The sequence below is a fragment of the Sorex araneus genome, chromosome 6, assembly GCF_027595985.1.
Source record: "Sorex araneus isolate mSorAra2 chromosome 6, mSorAra2.pri, whole genome shotgun sequence".
Lineage (NCBI taxonomy): Eukaryota > Metazoa > Chordata > Mammalia > Eulipotyphla > Soricidae > Sorex > Sorex araneus.
Window position 1 is genome coordinate 29,334,761 of NC_073307.1, and position 21,685 is coordinate 29,356,445.

Genomic DNA, 21,685 nt, shown 5'->3' on the forward strand with positions numbered 1-21,685 from the left:
GAAATAATTATCTTTTTCATTCTTTTTGGAAATACCCAAAAGTTTTCTAGTCTCTGTCTCTCTGTCTCTGTATCTGTCTGTCTGTCTCTCACTCTGTGGTTTACTATTTTCTCAACAAAAATTACTTAGGCTTAAAAGTGAATACTGTAGGACTGGTGGGTGATGTGGCTCAGTGGTAAAATGCATGCCTTGCATACACGAGACCTGGATTTGATCTTTGTCACTGTAAAAAAATAATATTGAGCACTGTAAATTATTTCCAAGTGCATAGTTTGTGTACATCAATTATCTTAAAAGCTAGCTTTCACTTTAATTTAATCAATACATAACTGGGAAGACCTCTACGGTTTGCAAGGCACAAGAAATACAAAGATGAAGTAGAATAGGTCAATTGTTCTATGTTATATATAATGGTTTTGTTATAGTTACTGTGATTTCTCAGAAATAGTAGTTATTGTGGAATATACTCTGCCTGCTTTTCTCTCTTGGGATCACAAACACATAGAGAATGAGTTTCTTGTGTATCCACATGAAAGAGCCACAATATCTGTGACTTCTCAGAAGTCAGAGGCTGTTCTCAGACCATAATTTCAATATTGGCAGAATCCTCCTCTACACAAATGGCTTCCAAATCCACATCCCTAGCTTTGAACCTTCTGGATTTCAGTCCAAACTCTAACCACTTTGTAGAACTGCATTTGGATATCCTGCTCACCTCAGCTGAACTAAACTATAAGTGTTTTTGTTATCCACCCTCTTCCCTGTTTCTTTACAACCCTTCACACCCCCCAACTCTTTCCCTAATAGTGAGAATCACTTCAACTAGGGTTGAAATTTTTGGAGTTATCTTGGAGTCCTCTTTTGTACTTATTTCTCATAAAAATTGTCAATATCTCATAAAAATTGTCCTTAAATTAGAAAAAAGTCAGTTATTACCAGTTAACTTCTCTTGTTTTTGACTCCTTATTTTTGCTCTCTGAAATCATCATTACAGCTGTCTTTTACTTCCTCATCTCCGGGATCTCTGATCTTTAGTATAACTGATTACCACTTTGGTATTAGTCTTCGAAGAGCACTGCTTAAATTTATAAAGGCATTTTCTAGTTAAAGATGCTATAATTCCATTACTTACAGACATTTAGAACTTGCCTATTATTTATTTTTGTGTTACTTAATTACTTTATAATTTACTTTTTCATTTATTTAGACACCAGGATTTACATGGTTGATTACAATGGGTTTTCATGCACATTAATGTTCCGTATCCACTCTCACTGCCCCAAACTCCTTCCATGCTTACTCCAGATTCTTCCCAACTCAAGCCTGACTCTTTGGCTGTTACATTTTAAAATTTAATTAAAGTTTGGGTTCCCTGCTTATGTTAGTGTTAGATCTAGTGATTTGGATACATACAGATACTTCACCCCTATACCAGTGGGCCAGGGGAGGTGGGGGATTCCAAGGCCCCAGACTGTTTCCCCCCATGTTTACTACTAGACCTCTTCTTTTTGCTTCCACCATTCATTTCTCTTTTTCCTTGGAATTTTTGTTTCTGTAATGTAGAGCCAGTGTTTTACCCACCTTTGCTACCTTCCATTCCCCAGACATGTTACTCCAGATGCCAAAGATAGCATCTAGAACATAGCAAAGATAGCAAAGTTAGAACCTCTGATATTTGACATTGTCTTTATTTCTTTTTGTTTTGGTGTTTAGGCATTTTATTTTCATAAAGTAGTTCACAATTGTTCATTACAGATAAAATTCAAATATCCACCCCATCAGCGAGATCTTCCCACCACAATAAGAGGAAAGTGTGTGAAGGTTGTTGAATTTCATTCTGGATCCATTTAAGCCTGTATATAAGAGAAATAAAGCAGGTATGTAAAAACAAACAAATGTGTGCTACTTTAGGTACATTAGTGGGTTAGTGTATAAGTGGTCGCGTGGCTGTGAATGCTGCTGCATGCTCCAGGAAATACTGTATTGCTGTCTTCTAGGAGCTTTATTTTATAGTCTCTGGATGTTGGTGGCTGATGAGAGTACATGGCACTGGGGGAGGTCTGTGGGTGTGACTGCCAAGCTACTGGAGAACTGGGGAGCTGGGTGGAGGAGGCTCAGTTCCGATCTGAGCAGGCTTTGGAGATCTCAGCCATGGGTCCTGCATACCTGGGTTCCTCTGCTGGCTCCTTAATGGGTGAGGCTCGTCCAAGCGTGTGGAGAGTGGCCTTGAGTACAGCTGTGGCTGAGTTCTGGAGGTTTTCGACTGCCAGGGTTCTGCTTGGGGTGGGGAGGAAAACTCAACCCTCCCCCTCCGAGGTGCCCCGGTGAAGACAGCCTGGCATGGGGATCAGGAGATTCTGCTGACATTGTCTTCCTGACTTAATTCATTTAACATAAGATTCTCCAGTATTGGGGCTTTACACTGGTAAAGGGTAGGGCACTTGCTTACATAAGGCTCAGATTCATAGCCTGGCGTCACATATTGTCTGCCAGAGCGTTGACAGGAGTGATTGATAAGTGCAGACCAAGAGTAAGATCTGAACATTGCTGGGTGTGGAAACCCTCCCCTGCCCCAGCAAATCCTCCAGTAGAACTTACCTGTTATTTTAAAGATTAAAACCCAGGGCTGGGGTTTAGTAGTAGGCATGTGCTTTGCATGTCTTAGGCCTGGGTTCTAATCCAGCATCAAGAAAAGTAAAAGATTAAATCCAAATAGCTATAAATAGATTTCTAATTTGCTTCCAATAGACAGTTTCACTTTAGAATTTCCTGTAGCAGGTCTGGCAACACATTTGTTTTGAGTACTACTGCATCCCTTGTTTATATGCTGTTTGTAACTTGGTAATTTGTATTCATGTGTAAATCAAATGTACATATAAGCCCTAAAATCATTTAAAAAAATTCAACATTCATAGAATCTTCCTTGCCTCTCCACTGGCTTGAGTGCTTGAGTCAACAATGTCTGATTCCACAAACGGCCTTGTTGTATGTATAAAGTTTAAAACTCTCCCATTTATTTATTTTTTAAATTTTATTTATTTATTTATTGAATCACCATGTGGAAAGTTACAAAGCTTTCAGGCTTAAGTCTCAGTTACACAATGCTCAAACACCCATCCCTTCACCAGTGCACATATTCCACCACCAAGAACCACAGTAAACCTCCTCCCCACCCCCGCCCCCAGGTCCCCCCCCTGCCTGTGTAGCTGATAAATTTCACTTTACTTTCTCTTTACTCTGATTACATTCAACATTTCAACAAAAAACTCACTATTATTGTTTAGAGATTCCCCCCTCCCCCCAAAGTGAGACCTGCTGGAAAGGAAGCATTTGATAATTTGTTTTCCATTGCTGAAAACTCTCCCATTTAAACAAAGGTTGTCCCTTATCTCCTATGTCTTGTTTGCAGATAAAGCAGCTCAAAGTGCAGATTTATTGACTAGCCAACTGAATGAATGATTTAGTAAATGGTGAATGAGTGAGAGAGTTTGGTTAAGCTGATTTAAACTCAAAATCTTGCATATGATTTTGACCACATAAAACTTTGAGAATGGCATTATCTTCTTCCTGAATGCTTCAAATGGACTGTAATCAAGTTAGAAGATATCATCTGTCCTTCTGGAAGAAATTATAGGCTGGAGAAGTCAGAGAATTTTTGCTGGCACGTTCAAAAGGCATTTGTAATCTTACATCCTTCTGAATCTCAACTCTGATTATTCTAAGATTTTCACGAAAAGATAAGAGTTCAATACTTGCTTTTGTCCTATCCAGAATAAATTAAAAGCCAAAAGTAATATCTTTTATCTTTTCAGACTTTTGAAAAATACCTTCTGGAAGAGGCATCCCTCTCACCAAGACAGCACAGTTTTGACAAATATTCAGTGACCTTTGTTGGAAATTCACCGTCATCAGATTTTCAGTATGGAACACTTATGCTTAGAAGAATCCAAGGACAGGACTTGATTAGAATTACCCTTGGAATAAAGGCTAATAATTTATCTGCCCAGATTAGTATGCATACAAATCCACAAAATACATAAAAGATGTTAACATCTTATGGAACTGAGAGAAAAATATGGATCAACTTGCTCTGATCCTCTATAACAACATTATGCACCATTTAGGCATTGCATGAATAAGTATGAAAAAATATTGGCAAGTTGTTTATTTCACTTTGAGATTTTAATTTTGGGCCGCACTTGTAGTGCTCAGGGTTTACTCCTGTCTCTGGGTTCAGGGATCACTCATGGTGATCAGGGGATGCTGGGAATTGAACCCCAGTCAGTTGTGTGCAAAGCAAATGCCCTACCCGCTGTACTATTGCTCTCATCTTTGATATTTTTTTGTTATGTTTCCCTTCAGAAAATGAAATTAAACATTGGACTAAAAACTTTCATTTCATTCCTAATCAGTTATTCGGTATATGGGTGAGTTATTTCCCTGTGGCCATTTCAGTGATCATTGCTGGTTTGGTTCTATGAGGCTACTGACCAAACCAGTCAATTTTCATTTCATATTATACAACTTTTCTAGGAGTTGGTTTTCTGCATAGCAGCAACAAGGGGATTTCCTGTTTCCTTTCATATATCTGCTGTTTGGGAAGGAAAGAAACTACTCTTCATTGGCACTGTCATAAGTGATTTAGAGTGAAGTTGGGCACTCAGAATAATCAAATAATCAAAGAAAATTTCCATGTTCTTATCACCAGGTATTCTTGAGTCTTCTATCTCTACTTATCTTATAAAATTCACAGAATATTCCTTGAGTTGAGTTTCTGCTCCTACTTCTTTAAAACACAAGTAGAAGCATTGTGTTTACTCAATCTCCTCCAAAAGCACTTTTAAAACTCTAGTACAGTTCCTGTCTTTGAGGATTTCTATGATGCTATAATTAGGTCTTGGTGGATTTTAAATAAATTACTACTTAATATCATCATGATGACAAAAAGAATCTCATTGAGAAATACAGTAATAAGTGATTGACCCTGAGTACTGAAGAAGATACTTTTGACCAGGAACCATTCATTAGACAAACAATCCCTAAGCACTTAAAATTCTATGACAAGTACCATGCTGGTGATTAGGGATATAATTTAAACATGGTAACGAAGTTCATCTTCACAAATCTTATGTTCCAGCAGATAGGAGAAACCACAAATAGACGGACAAGTAGACAAGTGAGTGAGAAACCCAACTGTACATTGTATGTGATATTAACGAAGTAACCAAGCATTGCAATTGGTTGGTAGGGCTCTAGGTGTGTCCATGATAAAGGACCTCGAAAGCATTTGACTGTAGTTGGCATCCATGATGCTGTTGACTGCCCCCTGCCCCCTCACTCTTACCCCTCAGCACTCGGGCTGAGGCTGGATGCTAGTCTGCTGAACATGCTGAACTTGCTGAGGTGGCTCAAAGTGGTTGGCACAGGGTTGGCTGGCAGGCATGTGACATCCACTTTGTCATCCAGTGACTCCTCCAGCCAGGTCAAAAGCAACATTGTGGGCCCCCGGGGCCAGGGCCCTTTCCTGTGTGTAGCACTCCTTTGGTTGACTTGTGTCCCACCAGTGACCCTTTGCCTGGAGGCTTATCACTGCCCCATGAGATAGATTCGGGCTGCGTGAATTTCATTTGTAAGATCATTCTGGGTGCTGTAAAGACAAAAGGTTGAGGAAAATATCTGCAACTGGCCCAGTTAGGACTTAAATGTGGTGACTGTCTGTGTGCTTCGATAGATCCACCTCACACTGATCTAGGGGGCTAGTGTTATGGATTACTTCAACAGGGTTTCCTGGCCTTCTGCCTCAGCAAGACTTGAGCAACGTCTAACTGGAGATCAGAGTAAGGAGTGAGGTTAGGTTAATTATTTGCTGGATTTTTTCCTGCAAGATCTGTGTTCCTCAGTGAAGATCCTTGCTTCTTGCAAGGTGTTTACTGTATTTGATTCTCCTTTTGGGTTCTGATAATGTTTCTCTTCCTTCTTTGGAATTTTGTTGCCATTCTGGTGCTGCTCCTTGGGTTCCTGAAATCTGTTTGCTACAACTTGCACACTTTGAAGGTGTTACCTAGAAGATTGAGATGACCAGGTTCTGCTGGAGAGATTTTCTCTCTCTCCCATGGTTTTGGTGCCATTCCTGGCAATGCTCAGGGATTTCTCCTGGCTTTTCACTCAGGAATCACTTCTGGTGGGTTCAGGGGATCATATGGGATGTTGGGGATTGAACCCAGGGCAGCCCTGTGCAAGGCAAGCCTCTGATCCACTGTACTATTTCTCTGGCCCTGGATAGATTTTCTTATACTCCTTAGTATTTATTCTTTTACTTTGTTTTGGCTTCTGCATATTTAGTTTTCCTGCCATCTCAGCAACCCATTTAACATGGAAATTTCCATTTTTATTTAGCTTTTGTAGTCATTTCATTGGGAGAATTCTTAGGATAGCTAATCAATAAACATGTCCCCATTTACCCTTGTACCAGCGCCAGAATATCCTGGTCACATCATGGTCACTTGATACAGGCTGAGCCCATCTTAGATTCTAAAATATCTAGGTTTATGATTGGTCCAGGCTAAGCTGGACCCGAAATGGGGGCCAAAGAATCTCTGTCTCTCTCTGTCTCTGTCTTTGTCTCTGTCTCTCTCTGTGTTATATTTGGCAGTGTTCAGGTATTACCCCTGGCTCTGTGCTCAGGGATCACTCCGGGTGGGACTTGTGGGGGCCATATATAGTTCCAGAGATTGAATATGGGTCAGTCATATGCAAAGCAAGTGTCCTACCTGCTGCTGCTGTTGTTCTTTTTCTTCCTCCTCCTCTTCATCATTCTTTTCCTCGTCCTTCTCCTCTGGCAGTGCTCAGGGAAGATACTGTGCTGGGGATTGAACCTGAGACTTCTACATGCAAAGAATGTGATTCAACTCTTACAGACATCTCCTCTAACTTCCTCTTGGCGTTAATCAATGCAGAATTTGTGACATCCCTTTTTTCCTCTGTTCTGGGGCAAAATTCTATTTGTTCTGGTAGATGTTAAAATCAAACAGATATTGGCAAAGATTAGAAAGAGAACGAGAAAGAGTATAAGAGATACTAGTTCAGCCAGTTTACAATTGCTGAGGAATTTCTTTGAGACTCAGGAGTTATTGTGACACCAACAATAGTTCCAGTAAGTTATCATGGTGGGCATTATAGGAAACCTTAAGACTTCACACTAGGGGATATTCAGGAACCAACTCAAGAAGCACATTTTCTTCTTCCTTCCTTCCTTCCTTCCTTCCTTCCTTCCTTCCTTCCTTCCTTCCTTCCTTCCTTCCTTCCTTCCTTCCTTCCTTCCTTCCTTCCTTCCTTCCTTCCTTCCTTCCTCTCTTTCTCTCTCTCTTTCTTTCTTTTTCTCTCTCTCTTTCTTTCTTTTTCTCTCTCTCTCTCTCTCTTTCTTTCTTTCTTTCTTTCTTTCTTTCTTTCTTTCTTTCTTTCTTTCTTTCTTTCTTTCTTTCTTTCTTTCTTTCTTTCTTTCTTTCTTTCTCTTCTCTTTCTTTCTTTTCTCTCTCTTTCTTTCTTTCTTTCTTTCTTTCTTTCTTTCTTTCTTTCTTTCTTTCTTTCTTTCTTTCTTTCTTTCTTTCTCTCTCTCTCTCTCTCTCTCTCTCTCTCTTTCTTTCTTTCTTTCTTTCTTTCTTTCTTTCTTTCTTTCTTTCTTTCTTTCTTTCTTTCTTTCTTTCTCTCTCTCTCTTTCTTTCTTCTTTCTTTCTTTCTTTCTTTCTTTCTTCTTTCTTTCTTTCTTTCTTTCTTTCTTTCTTCTTTCTTTCTTTCTTTCTTTCTTTCTTTCTTTCTTTCTTTCTTTCTTTCTTTCTTCTTTCTTTCTTGGTTTGTCTCAGTTATACAATGATCAAACATCCATCCCTTCACCAGTGCACACGTTCAAGACTAAGAACCCCATTATACCCCCTATTCCACCCCTCACCCTGCCTGAGTGGCACATAATTTTCACTTTACTCTCTCTTTACTTTGATTACATTAAATTTTTGATAGAAAACCCACTTATTATTTGGAATTTTCCCCCAACAATCAGACCTGTCAAAAAGGCATCATTAGATAATTTGTTTTCTATTGGCTGATAATGGAGAGCATATGATGTCGCACAGATGCGACAGCGGCCGCGAGGTTTTGGAATTCTGGTATTTTAGTAATTAAGTCCAGAGGGTGTTTCTGCCAGCAGCCGCTGCATTCTGAGATTGGTTTATGTGCCTTTGGGATCATGGCCATTCAGGAGCAAAGGAGCCATTTGTGGGTGGCCTCTTGGGGTCTTGTCTGGGCAGGGAGCAGGGTCGGTTCTGTTCCTCCTGCCCCCATCGTAAGATTTCCCGTGCAACCCCATCACTGCAAGCTCCTACCTCTCTGTCCAATTGGCTCTGAAAGGTGGTGGCGCCATGCTGCCGCAAAGGAAAAAGGCAAGGGACAAAAACCCTTCCCCTCTGGGGCGGCAGGATGTCGCAGCTTAGTTCACAGGCCAGGAGCATTTCTGCCAGCAGCCGCTGCATTCCGAGATTGTTTTGTGTGCCTCTGGGATCATGGCCGTTCAGGAGTGTAGGAGCTGTTCCTGAGCATTTTTTGCATATTAGGAAAGGACACGCGGCCACTTGTGCAGTTTGGAGAAATGGTCCTGGTCCCCACATACTTCAGCCATGTTTGTAGAAGCTGGGATTCCATTTGGAGAAGGTGGGGAGAATGTACCTGCTTCATCTGGGGCACCCCGGTGTTATTGCTTGGTTTGGGGTCTGGAGCACTCTGGTGTTGTGGTACCCGCCAGCAGGATTCTTTGCTCAAGAAGCATATTTTTAACAGAATGATCTTGCTGCAGACAGGCAGCCTGTGCAAACAGTCTCCTGGTGGTGCTCAGGGAACCATATGGGGTGTTAGAGATTGAACCTGGGTTGGCTGTGTGTAAGTCAAATGCCCTACTCACTGTATTATCTCTCTAGCCCCCAAACTACCAGATTTTACAAGAAATTTTCTCAAAAAGAAATGAGAAATGGTATTCATGCTATGTTTATTTTTCAAGTTTGTCATAATTAAGCTTTTAAATAGTTGAAAAACAAAACTGAGTCACAGTACTATCACTGAGTCACTTACCTTCCTCTCTGGGATGCTGGGGTGTTCCTTTTGTTCAATCAACTCACAGTAAATAGAAGCAATAGGTGGGGGTCAAGTGTGCATCTATTTATTCTCTCTGACCAAGAAGCTCCATTTCCTCACATCTTCCTGAGAAACAAGAGAAACTCAAGACATGTCAAAATTTTATTCTAATAGCATCAACATCATCATTTGTGGGGTCCCTGAACTCCAAATGGGCAAATCTAATAATCCAAGAACTATAACTTTTTTTATTGAATCACTTGAGATACAGTTATGAACTTTCATGATTGAGTGTCAGTCATTCAATCATCGAGCACCTGTTTCTCCACCAGTGCACATTTTCCACCACAATGTTCCCAATATCCTTCTTGCCACCCTCACTCCATCCCAGCCCCTGCCTCCATGGCAGGTACATTCCTTCTTTATCTCTAATTTTGGGCATTATGGTTTGCAATACAGATACCAAGAGACCGTCATGTTTGGTCCTTAGTCTACTTTCAGCACATCTCTCCCATCCTGAACGATCCCTCTGACCATCATTTACTTAGTGGTCCCTTCTCCATCCCAACTGCCTTTTCTTGCAGCATGTGAGTCTGGCTTCCAAACTGTGGAGGGATCCTCCTGGCCCTTATCTTCAAGAGCTATATTATAAGATTTTTTCATTTAACTACTTTAGAAAATCAAGTGAAATAAAAGACCAGCTCTCAGTGGGTCTACATTTGTGCCCAGTTCCTAAAGGTGCCTTTCCCTTTCTTCATGCTCTCCTACCTACTCTCCTCCACCACATTGACTGTTGACTTTCTGCTGTTGCTGTACAAATTTAATGGTCTGAACACAAAGCCACTACCTTCCAGGCCAGATGTCAGGATGGATCTTCCTGAACTGCAATCAATATGTCAGTGCAGTTGCATTCCTTCTGGAGTCTCTTGGGGAGACTCTCTGACCTCGCCTTTTCAGCTTCCTAGAGACCTCTGCACTCCTGTTCTGACCTCTGTCTATTATCACCTCTTCTCTTCTGCCTTCAACAAAGATCTTTTTGTCCCTCTGTCATTTTTAAGGACCTTAGTGATTCTATTGTGTCTGAGCAGATAATTCTGGAGAGTCTCCCATATTGGACCCGCTGATTAAAGCTTTATTTTCATCTATAAACTTCTTTGCCCTTATCCATGTAATTTAACAAACTCAGGTTCTAGAAATAAGGATGAATAATCAGGGGGTTGGGTATATGTGTATGTGTATATCTGTGTGTGCATGTGCATTATTTTGTTTACTATACACACCCCCTCTCAAACCACTATAATGCAAATACGCTTTTTAAAATTAGAGTGAGGAGGAGCTTTGGCCCACATAATGCAGTGCCTCAGGATCTCTTCTTGACTGTGGCTCAGGAGTGACCCCTGCTGGTGCTCAGGGAACCGTATAGTGGTGCTGGGGAACAAACTAGGATTGGCTCAAACAGCTGCATGCAAGACATGTGTCTTACTTCCTACACTTCTGCTTTGGCCCCAAGAGGTGAAAAAGTAAGACTTGGAGGAGAAAATGTTCTGGAAATAATATGGGTGGTTGCACAATCATGTGTCTATGTCAGAAAACTGTTTAATTGTATTTTTTAAAAAGGTGTATTTTGTGACCTCTAGATTATATAACAAAAATAAAAAAAATCTGTTGACTATGTGGGTTCTATTCACTCTCCTGTTTTTTTCTGTTGTTTTATGTATATATAATATGTATGCAGGAAATATCATGTGTAGTCATTTCTTCCTCAGCTTCACTCAATTCAATTTTCTCCTCCTGAGTGGAACAAGGTTAATGAATCCAGACATCAATTTCAAGAAAGATTAAAGAGAAGACTGATAAGCAATAAAATAGGGTGTATTGGAGCTTCAGAGTAGTTCTAAGTAACTGAAGCTTTTAGTTCCAAGACCAACCTTAGTCACACTCTAGCAGATCTTCTTATTGAGCTCTATATAATTTGGAATACTCCCTAAGCAAATGAAGTATGCAGTTGAAAATGTCCTGGGAAGGTAGATGCTGTAGTTAGAATTGCAGATGCTAATAAATTGAAAAGGGGGAATAGCTGCAATTATAAATCAGCTGCAGCTGCATTCCAAAATGAGTATGAAAAAGTCCTATGTAACCAGGGAGAATTTCAGACGGGTTTTCCCCAGTTTTACTTATAGCATAATATACAGTACTATATAAGCTTAAGATGCATGCTATTTGACTTACGTATATTGTAAAACAATTATTTCGGTAGGTTTAGTTGACATCAATGACCTCATATAGGTGTCAAATATTTTAAAAATGAGAACTTTTTCTCTCTTCACAAGTCACAGATATTTTATGCAACAATATTGACTATAGTCATCATTTTGCACATGACATTCCCTAGTACATCATTATCTTATATTGGAAATTTTTAACTTTTGACAATCAAGTAGATTTTAATGACATTAAGTAATGAGGAAAATGCAAGAATTGAAGAACTCTGGGGCTCTTCATTTGTATTTGCAGGCTTAAGGAATACTAGTAATTCTACAGAGAATCAGCTAGTTTGTTCCATTCTGTCTGATAACAGAGGTTCAGTAGAGCAAGGGTCCCAGGACAGAGGGATAAATATTGTGTGGACAGAAGTTAGGGAAATTTCTTCATGTTCTACACCTCAAATAAGTGGGAGCAAGTTTTTCTAGATTTTTTTTGGCTTTTTTGGGTCACACCCCATGATGCACAGGGATTACTCCTGGTTCATGCACTCAGAAATTACTCCTGGTGGTGCTCAGGGGACCATATGGGCAGTTGGGAATCGAAACAGGATTGGCCACATTTAAGGCAAACTCCCTACCCGCTGTGCTATCGCTCCAGCCATTCTAGACTTATTTCAAAAGCATCAAATTGTTTAGAAGGGAGGAACAGTGGAAACAGGAGCAAGGCAACAGAGAATGTACACTATCAGTTCATTCTGAAAGCCCAGCCCTTGAACTGCCAATCACATTGTGTGTGCTTCAGCAGAACTAACAATACACCAGAGTGTCTCCATTATCTGTCTACTCACCTGAGGGCAAATACAAAAGTTATGTGGGTAACGGTACATGCATCTGTTTTACTTATTCTGAACAATGTATTTATTCTGTAGGAACTCACAACATTTATTAATCCTCCTACACAGTTGTCATAAAAGTCAAACTTGATATGAGGGTGTTTTGGTCTTGATTTGTTTTTGCTTTGAGTTTTCTTTTAAAAGGAGATGGTGCTATTTGCTGTCAAGGATTTCCTTCACCCACACCAAGGAAGCACAGGTACTAGTTTCCCTTGGTACATCTAAATATCTGAGAAACTTTCAGAAATAAAGGGAAGTGGGGAATAGTATACATTCTTACTCCACAGTTAGAAAGACTAAAAATATCCCATGATAGCAACGGTTTAACTGCTTCACATATATTTCTTGACTATAGCCTGTGTCAGTGTAGTTTGATTTTTCAAATTGTGATCATTTTGAACGTGAAATCCATTTTCGTGTTGCTCCTACAGCTGGATGTACTTTATATTTCAAAGCCTCTGAAAACATAGGTTACAAATTTTCTGGTTTTATATGGGGTGGGAAAAACCCTTTGATGTTCTTGAGGTGAAAATTACCCATCAGAGAAGTGGAGTTCGGCAAGTGTGCAAGAAAATAAATACCCTAGTACCATATTTGGGGGAAAAAAGGAAAAAAGATAGAAACCAAATACATTGTAATTCAGAGAATATGTTTGATTAATTTTTTCGCTTCCACAGTAACTTTATCTCTGGCTCCTCTTGGAGCCCAGGAAATGTAAAGACAATCAACTTCACATTATCAGTAGGTTTATCATCTAAGTCATGACTTCGCAACAAGTTCTTAAACTTCAAATTGCTTCCTTGTGGAGAGGTGTGTGTGTGTGTGTGTGTGTGTGTATGTGTGTGTGTGTATGTGTGTGTGTATGTGTGTGTGTATGTGTGTGTATGTGTGTGTGTGTGTGTGTGTGTGTGTGTGTGTGTGTGTGTGCGCGCGAGCATGTGTAGGCCATACTTGGCTGTTAAGGGTATTTCCTGCCTCTCTGCCAAGGAGTGACCCCTGGTGCTGCTCTATATGCTGTGCATTATATGCGGTACTGAGGATGGAACCAGGATCTGCAGCCTGTGCCTTACCTCCTGCTCTATTTCTCTGGCACCTCAACTTGCTTTCCTGTGAAATATTTGCACATCTCTTTCCCCAAAATAATTCCTCCTGCCCGCCATCACTTTCTCTCGCATGTATTGTATAAATGAATTCGTTTTCATGGATTAAAAAAATCCTATTAAGGGACACCTCGTTCTCTCACAGATTCAGAGGACAACATGAACTATTCAATTCATTTATTTCTCAAGCTGACGTAGTTGAGTTTCAATGCAATTTACTTAAGTTACACACGTCAGGAGAAGTGGGGAAAAATTAAAATAAAACAAAAATCCCTCCCCCCCCCACTAAGACCAACTCAGTTCATTCAAACACAATGTAGAGCAGGGATTCTCAGCCTGAGCACTGCAGACAGTTTGGCTTAGATGATGCTCAGATGAGGGCATCTTATGCAGCCTAAGGGAAGTTCAGAGGTGCCTCTGACCTCTACCCAGGAAACATGAGTATAATTCCTCCCCCTGTTGAAATAATAATGCTTTTGCATATTGCCATAAGTCTCCAGAGGGGCAAAATCACCCCTCATTTCATCAGTGATGAAAAATAATTAAAATAAAAAATTAAAGTTCTTATTTAGTTGAACTCTACTTTTCTGCCTCCTTACTCTGCATGAATTGGAGGAGCAGTCTCTCTCTCTCTCTCTCTCTCTCTCTCTGTGTGTGTGTGAATCAAGGTGGCTTTTATTGAAACTTATTTAGAAAGATGTGAGGGGAAAGAAAAGGAGATGTGTATTCAAGAGAGAACACTGACTTCTCCAGAGTGGAAAGAGGCCAGCAAGACATGTTTCAGGGAGAACACAGGCTTGAAGAACAAGCCAAGATGTGAATATTTTTGTAGCTTATATAAAACCTGAATATTTATGCAAAATGGGTTCTTAGACTTTATGCAAAGACTTAGTCCTCACCCAGTGGCACTTTCAATGGGCAAATACCTTCCAGATTGATTGTCAAATTGCTTTACTCACAAGCTGTCCAGTGGTTTTCCCCTTTTCTCATATAAGCCCAGATCCCTACTGTGACAATCAAGGAGGTCTTTCTCCCCTGCAGAGACGATTCATGGCCCCACACCTCGCACTTCACACTCTCACAAGCACACTGCCTTGCTTGCTTACAACAGAAATCACTCAAGATCCTCTCAACTTAGTCATATTCACATTTTCTTGGGAGACACTTTTTTTTTAAAGTGCATATTACACTGTACTTTAGGGTTTTAATTTGGTTAACTGGAGGCTTTAAAAATGTCTTGTCAGAGAGTTCCGGGACTAAGACACCAGTGGCAGAGGTTATTTTGTTCCCAAGAGAATGGCAGGACACTGGGAAAGGTCCACAGCTCAGGACCAGGGTAAGACTGAGGCCCCTTCACCTTAGCAACCCACATGATGAAAAAGCCTTGGGGGAGAGGAAGGTGAGTGAGGGGAGATGTATAGAGGCTACTGGGATTCGGGGTGGCAAGGCATGCAGCCAACAAGTTGGGTGGCCCAGCTGGGGATCCGAGAAGTGGGGAATGAGCAGAAAAGGTGTGGAGGCACAAATTGTGGATGTATGTTAAGCCCAAAGGATGTATGTTAAACCCTATGTGCTCCATATAGCTGGGACTCCAGCAAGGAGGACAACAGAGAAAGTTCTCTCTGCCAGAGTCTTTCCATCATTAACCTTAGCCCAGTGGCTGCAAAGCACTGCTCGGTGACACCCTCCCTCCCACAGGCCTCCTGAGGCTCTGAGTACTGAATCCCAGGCAGGTTCTAGGAGAGGATGGACACTGAAGATGCCACAAACACAAACAAATCCTTTTCCCCTAGTTTTTTTAAAACAACAATTTAAGGGGGCAGGAAGGTAGCTCAGGGGTCTGAGGACACATGTCCCTCCCCATCCAACTGCTTGGTGTGGCCTAGAGGCCCCCAGCACTGCTGGGCTCCTTGAACTGCCCAGCCCAGAAAACCAAGAATCACTAGGATTGGCCCCTGGGTCTCCAGAACATTGCTTGGAAGCCTCCCTGAATAAAAGTTATCAGATTAAAAATAGTGATAGAGCTATAATTGACATATTAAATTGTATGAGTATAATGTGCACACTATAGTGACTATGTATATACATATATACACATAGTGAAGTGCTTACCACAACAAGTTTAGTTAATAATCCATAAGCTCACTTAGTTATGCTTATTTTTCTTGGGATAAGAATTGTTAAGATGTACCCTCTTAGAAACTTTCAAATATGCAATGTAGTACTGTTTATTATAGTCACATGTGATTTCATTAGATCCCTAGAACTCACAAAATGGGGAGAGGAGATAAACAGACACTTCCACAGGGAGAAAATAGGGATGGACAATAAATATATGAAAAAGTGTTCATTATCACTTATCACCAGGAAAATTAAAATGAAGGTACTAATGAATTATCATGTCATATTAGCGAGAATGGCAAATATTAAGAACATGGGAAACAACTGGTATTGGGTGAAACATGATCAAAAAGAAATGTTGGATCACTGCTGGTGGCAAATTGTCTGGTTCAGCCTCTATGAACAGCAATACAGAGGTTTCTCAAAAAAAAAAAAAAACCCAAACAACTAAGTTTACAGTTGCCATATGGACCAGTGATTTTTCTTTTTATTTTTTTAAAAAAATATTTATTTTTTAATTAGTGAATCACCGTGAGGGTACAGTCACAGATTTACACATTTTCCTGCTCGTGTTTTCCTCATACAATGTTCGAGAACCCATAACTCCACCAGTGCCCATTCTCCACCACCAATAAAACCAGTATCCCTCCCACCCCCCAATCCCATCTCTCACCACCCCACCCTGCCTCTGTGGCAGGGTATTCTCTTTTGTTCTCTCTCCAACTGGGTGTTGTGGTTTGCAATAGCGGTATTGAGTGGCCATTGTGTTGTCTCTAGTCTTCTTTCAGCACGCATCTCCCTTCCCGCGCGTGGTCTCCAACCACATTTTACTTGGTGTTCCCTTCTCTATCTGAGCTGCCTTTTCCCCCAGCATGTGAGGCCAGCTTTCAAGCCATGGAGCCAAACTCCTGGTACTTATTTCTATTATTTTTGGGTGTTAATCTCCTATTCTGTTATTTTATATTCCACAGATGAGTGCAATATTTCTATTTCTGTCTCTCTCTTTTTCTGACTCATTTCACTTAGCATGATACTTTCCATGTTGATCCACTTATATGTAAAGTTCATGACTTAATTTTTTTAACAGCTGCATAGTATTCCACTGTATAAATGTACCAAAGTTTCTTCAACCAGTCATCTGTACTAGGGCACTCGGGTTTTTTCCAAATTCTGGCTATTGTAAACAGTGCCGTGATGAACATATAAATGCAGATGTCATTTCGACTATACGTTTTTGCTTCTCTGGGATATATTCCCAGCAGTGGTATTGCTGGGTCGAATGGAAACTCAATTTCTTATTTTTTTTTTGAGAATTGTCCATATTGCTTTCCAAAGGGGCTGGACCAGTCAGCATTCCCACCAGCAGTGTAGCAGGGTCCTTTTCTCCCCAAACCCTCTCCAACAGTGGTTGCTTTTGTTCTTTTGGATGTGTACCAATCTCTGTGGTGTGAGGTGGTATTTCATGGTTGTTTTGATCTGCATCTCCCTGATGATTAGTGATGTAGAGCACTTTTCATGTGCCTTTCGGCCATTCGTATCTCTTCCTTGGAAAAGTTTCTGTTCATTTCTTCACCCCATTTTCTGATAGGGCTGGATGTTTTCTTCTTGTAGAGTTCAACCAGTGCTTTATACACCATTGATATCAACCCCTTATCTGATGGGTATTGGATGAATATCCTTTCCCATTCTGTAGATTGTCTTTGTGTTCTGGTAACTGTAACTGTATCTTTTGCGGTGCAGAAGCTTCTACTTTAATGTAGTCCCATTTGCTTATCCCTGTTTCCACTTGGTTAGTCAGTTTTGTGTCATCTTTGAAGATACCTTTAGCTTCAATATCATGGAGGGTTTTGCTGACCTTGTCTTCAATGTACCTTATGGTTTGTGGTCTGATGTTGAGGTCTTTAAGCCATTTTGATCTGACTTTGCATGGTGTCAGGTCGAGGTCTAAGCCCACTCTTTTGCATGTGGTTGTCCAGTTGTGCCAGCACCATTTGTTAAAGAGGTTTTTCTTGCTCCACTTCACATTTCTTGCTCCCTTATCAAAGATTAGATGGTCATACATTTGGGGTTGTGTGTAGGGATATTCCACCCTGTTCCATTGGTTTTCGGCTCTGCCTTTGTTCCAGTACCATGCTGTTATAATTGCTACCATTTTGTAGTAAAGTTTAAGGTTGGGGAGGGTGATGCCTCCCATTGTCTTTTCCCCAAGAATTGTTTTAGCTATCGGTGGGCGTTTGTTGTTCCATATGAATTTCAGGATTGCTTGATCCATTTATTTGAAGAATGTCATGGGTATCCTTATAGGGATCACGTTGAATCTGTGTAATGCTTTGGGGAGTATTACCATTTTGACAATGTTGATTATCCCTATCTATGGGCAGGGGATATGTTTCCATTTCCTCATGTCCTCTTTTATTTCATGGAGTAGTGTTTTATAGTTTTCTTTGTAGAGGTTCTTTACTTCCTTGGTTAAGCTGATTCCGAGATACTTGATTTTCTGGGGCACAATTGTGAACGGGACTGCTTTTTTCATGTCTCTTTCCTCTGTCTCATTATTGGCGTATAGGAAAGCCATGGACTTTTGGGTATTGATTTTATAGACTGCGACTTTACTGTACAAGTCTATTTTTTTTATAAGAGTTTCTTAGTAGAGGCTTTAGGCTTCTCTAGGTATAATATCATATCGTCTGTGAATAGTGAGAGTTTGATTTCTTCCTTTCTTATCTGGATTCCCTTAATCTCTTTTTTTCCTGCCTAACAGCTATAGCAAGTACTTCCAGTACTATATTGAACAGAAGTGCTGAGAGTGGGCATCCTTGTCTTGTCTCTGATCTTAGAGGAAAGGCCCTTACTTTTTCCCTATTGAGGATAACATTTGCCATAGGCTTGTGGTAGATGGCTTTGACTATCTTGAGGAAAGTTCCTCCAAAACCCATTTTGGTGAGGGTTTTTATCATGAACGAATGTTGGATCTTGTCAAGTGCTTTCTCAGCATCTATTGATATGATAATATGGTTTTTATCTTTACTTTTGTTGATATGATGGATTATGTTGATTGATTTCCGAATGTTAAACCATCCTTGCATCCCCGGGATGAATCCCACTTGGTCATGGTGTATGATCTTTTTGATGAGTTGTTGGATCCTATTTGCTAATATTTTGTTGAGGATCTTTGCATCAGTGTTCATCAGGGATATTGGTCTATAATTTTCTTTGTTAGTGGTGTCTTTGTTAGCTTTTGGTATTAGGGTGATATGTGCTTCATAGAAGCTGTTTGGGAGAGTTCGTGTTTTTTCAATTTCCTGGAAAAGCTTGAGGAGAACTGGCAACAGGTCTTCTTCAAATGTTTGGAAGAATTCGCCAGTGAATCCATCTGGACCTGGGCTTTTGTTTTTGGGGAGACTTTTGATTACAATTTCAATTTCCTTGATATTAATGGGTCTATTCAGATATTCCAAGTCTTCTTGGTTCAGTGTTGGGAGATTGTAGGAATCAAGGAATTCATCCATTTCTTCTAGGTTCTCTTGTTTTGTGGCATATAGACTTTCAAAGTAGTCTCTGACAATCTTTTGAATTTCATTGGTTTCTGTTGTGATGTCCCACTTTTTATTCCTGATTCAGTTTATTTGGGTTCTTTCTCTCTCTTTCTTTGTGAGCCTTGCTAGCGGTTTATCAATCTTGTTTATTTTCTCAAAGAACCAGCTCTTGGTTTCATTGGCCTTTTGGATTGTTTTCTGGGTTTCCATGTCGTTCATTTCTGCTCTAATTTTTGTTATTTCTTTCTTTCGGTCTGGTTTGGGTTCCTTTTTCTGGTCCTTTTCTAAAGCATTGAGCTGTGAAGTCAAGCTATCTATGTAGGCCCTTTCTTCCTTCCTAAGGAATGCTTGCAGAGCTATAATTTTTCCCTTTAATACAGCTTTAGCTGCGTCCCATAGCTTGTGTCTTCATTCTCATTTGTTTCGAGGTATCTCTTGATTTCTTCCTTTATTTCCTTCCTGACCCACTCATTGTCCAACACTGAGCTGTTTAATTTCCAGGTTTTTGTTTTAATTCTCTGCATCTGTGTGTGATTAGCTTCTATCTTCAGCACATCGTGGTCTAAGAAGTTGATACATTTCTATTTTTCTGATTCTATTGAGGTATGTTTTGTGGCCCAGTACATGGTCTATTTTGGAAAATGTTCCATGTGCACTGGAAAAGAATGTGTATTCTTTCTTTTTGGGCTGTAGAGCCCTGTATAGGTCTATTAGGCCTCTCTCTTCTATTTCTTCCTTCAGAGTCAGTGTTTCCTTGCTGAGTTTTGTTCTTGTCGATCTATCCAGAGGTGATAAGGCAGTGTTGAAGTCTCTGACTATTATTGTGCTGTTAGTGATGTCCTCCTTAAAATCTGCTTGGAGACGTTTTAAGTATTTAGCCGGTCTCTCCTTAGGAGCATATACATTTAAGAGTGAGATTTCTTCCTGTTGCACATATCCCTTGATAAATAGAAAGTGACCTTCGCTGTCCCTTTTAATCTTTTTCAACCTGAAATCTATGTTGTTGGATACTAGTATGGCCACCCCAGCTTTTTTGAGGGAATTGTTTGCTTGCAGGATTGTTTTCCACCCTTTGACTTTGGGTCTGTGTTTGCTCTGACTGTTCAGGTGTGTATCTTGCAGGCAGCAGAATGTTGGGTTTAGTTTCTGAATCCGTTTTGCCACTCTGTGTCTCTTAATTGGTGCATTTAGGCCATTGAGATTGAGAGAGATTATTGTCATGGGGTTTTATGGCTTTTTTTCTGTGAGGTTTGTTGTTCTTGTGGGGTTCTTATTTGACTTACAATAACCCCTTTAGTCCTTCTTTTTTTCCCCTTTTTTTTGGGTCACACCTGGCGATGCACAGGGGTTACTCCTGGCTCTGCACTCAGGAATTACTCCTGGTGGTGCTCAGGGGACCATATGGGATGCTGGGATTTGAACTCGGGTCGGCTGCATGCAAGGCAAATGTCCTAGCCGCTATGCTATCACTCCAGCCCCTAGTCCTTCTTTTAAGTTTGGTTTTGAGTCTATGACATTCCTGAGCTGTTGTTTATCTATGAAACAGTTTATGGGTCCTTCGAGTTTGAGTGAGAGTTTAGCCAGATAGAGTATTCTTGGTGAGGCATTTATTTCGTTGAGTTTTTTCACTATGTCCCACCATTGTCTTCGGGCTTGGAGGGTTTCCTCTGATAGATCTGCTGTAAGTCTAAGGGGTGCTCCTTTGTATGTGATTTCCTTCCTTGACCTTGTTGCTTGCAGTATTGCATCTCTATCCACAGCATCCATCATTCTGACTATGATATGCCTTGGAGTCTTTTTATTTGGGTCTCTTTTTGCTGGTACTCTTTGGGCTCCTTGGATCTGGAAGCCTGCCTTCTCCAGCTCTGGAATTTCTTAGCAATGATGTCTTTGACTGTGTTTTTTTCATTGGGGTTACTTCCCTGTGCTTCTGGTACTCCAATGATTCTTATGTTGTTCCTCTTGAGGTCATCCCCTAGGACTCTGACATGCTCTGAACCATTTTGAAGTCTTTTGCCATTATTTGTTGTTGCCTATAAGCTTTCTGCAGCTCATCTTCAAGTTCACTGTTATTCTGTCTTCGGCTGTAGTCATTCTACTGTTGAGGGCACCTACTGAGATTTTTAATTCATCTACCAATTCCTTTATTTGTGTGACTTCTGTTCATAGCTTTGTGACAACTGTTCGTAGCTTTGAAATTTCTGCTCTCATTTCTTCCTGCATTTTCTTGGCTGACCCTTCCAAAGCTTCATTCATATCCTCCCTTAATTTATTGGATGTCTGTTCCATGGTTGCTTTGAGTACATCGACCCTCTTCAAGATTTCCTCTCTGAATTCTTTTTCTGAGAGGTTCTGCATGTGGGTAACCCCTGTGGAAATTTCTGGAATCTTTTCTTCATCTTCTCTTTGTAGACGGTATTTTAGCTGCTTCTTCATATTGTTATGGAAGTGCAGAGTTGGTACCTTCTAGTTGTCTATCCCTATTCCCTCTTGCTGCAGGGGGGATTCTGTTTGTACTAAGTTGACGCTGGTAACCTTGTTCCTATTCTAGAATGCTTCCTTACTCTCAGGCGCTCCTCCTGATTTATGTGGGGCCTCTATTGATGACTTAAGGCTATGCTCTCTTTACGAGGAGTTTGTGCACCTTCTATTGTTCACTGACAGTTTTTGTGAAGTTAGAATCAGGTAAAGGACTATTTGGCATAGAGTGATTG

General features: G+C 40.5%; 1 protein-coding gene across 1 annotated transcript in view; it reads right to left on the minus strand.

Annotated features, from left to right (window-relative positions):
* The window catches only part of LOC101537729 (probable glutamate--tRNA ligase, mitochondrial), a 57,467-nt gene that overhangs the window by 12,975 nt on the left and 22,807 nt on the right, over positions 1-21,685 (minus strand).